The sequence below is a fragment of the Trachymyrmex septentrionalis genome, unplaced genomic scaffold (assembly GCF_001594115.1).
Source record: "Trachymyrmex septentrionalis isolate Tsep2-gDNA-1 unplaced genomic scaffold, Tsep1.0 scaffold65, whole genome shotgun sequence".
NCBI classification, from domain to species: Eukaryota; Metazoa; Arthropoda; class Insecta; order Hymenoptera; family Formicidae; genus Trachymyrmex; species Trachymyrmex septentrionalis.
Genome location: NW_017305832.1, coordinates 286,578 through 288,255, shown reverse-complemented (window position 1 = coordinate 288,255; position 1,678 = coordinate 286,578).

The following is a 1,678-nucleotide window of genomic DNA, read 5'->3' as shown; positions in this document are numbered from 1 at the left end:
ATGATATTTATCATCTACGTTATAATCTATCTATTCATCTATGTTATCAATTCACTTTTCCACACTTTTGACATCTTTTCTGCATCTTTTCTACACTTTTATATCTCTTCCACATGTGCACAACAAATACGGAAAAGTTACATTAAAAATGTTTTGTCACGTTCAAAACGTGCGATAGCACTTCGCGTTGATTACCATCGAAGTTATCGTTAAAATATGCAAGAAAATGAGAATAAAAAAAAGAAAGACTATCTCGCAAACATCACGTAGTATAGATCGAATGGGAGCGCAATAAGTGAGTTAATACAGATTGATCGATATACAAAATATTCGTATCTTATGTGGAAAAGAACGGAAAAGTCTGCAATAGTGATTGCCATGGTGAGACAAATATTATTATATAGAAAACGCAGTAGCGTCTCTCGTCAAGTATATTTTGAAGTTAATTAGTAGATGCATTAAAAACATCCTTTTTATATTATTATAAATAGAACATTATATCATATGTCTTTCTCATGAAAGAAACGCTACAGTATTCCTTTACAGAAAGAAGAACACTTATGTAATAAAAAATTAGTTTTATTTAAATAAATTGATATTTAAAAAATGCATATATTGAGAGGAAGAATACAGATTTTTACAATTAAAATGAGCTAACAACCATGTTTGTAAATGCTTTTGATGCGTAAATATGAATAGTGCATGTATTTTTTTGCCCGATTTATGTCATTCATATCAAATACATATCGTCTTTGTCGTCACTATCTTCGCAAGATCTTGTCCCCTTTTGCCACACTTCTTCTGCACTTTCTGCATCTTTTCTGTATTTTTTTGCACTTTTTCTGTATTTATTCTGCATTTTTTTAACACTTATTTTCTACATCTTTTCTGCACTTTTTCCTCTTCTGTACGTTTTCGATATTTTTTCTGCACGTTTTCTGTACTATTTTCGCACCTTTCTCACATCTTTTCTGCAACAATCTCGCATTTCTTTCACACCTCTTCGCATCTCTTCTCATCGTTTCCTCAACTTTTTTCATTTCTTCCATACCATTTTTGTACCTCTTTCATATCTGTTATGCTCCTGTTCTATTCTTTTTCGCATCGTTTCCTCACGTTTTCCGCAATTCTGTTTTCTGCACTTCTTTTGCACCTTTTCTATAATACTTTCGCACCACTTCTGTACCTTTTCGGCACTTTTTTCGCATTTATTTCGCTTTTCTTCACAATGTTTTGGTACGTCCTCTTTGGTACATCTCTTCCGCACTTTTTTCGCAACTCATCTGCGTACATTATTTATTTATATATCTACTTATCTATATTATCTATCGACCTGTCGATAATATAGATGTTATCTATCTATTCATTGATATTATCTATCCATCCAATGTTATTGTTGAAATATAATATACATTTGACTATATTCATATTAAAGGAAAACGAAACAATGAGTTGCGCGTAGAATAAGTCACCTCTCGTGTAGCACATGAATATCACGTGATCGACATGAGTTGCCGAAACGGCCGACTAAGCGTCTGTAGGTTAGTAGTCGTAAGAGAGTCGTCGCCGACTGCACATGTAGCGCACAGTAATGTAATCGATAGGATAAGTGATAGAGTTATTTCATTAAAGTATATTAAGTGAAATCATCTGTGAAAAACCTCATTTTTCCCAACAT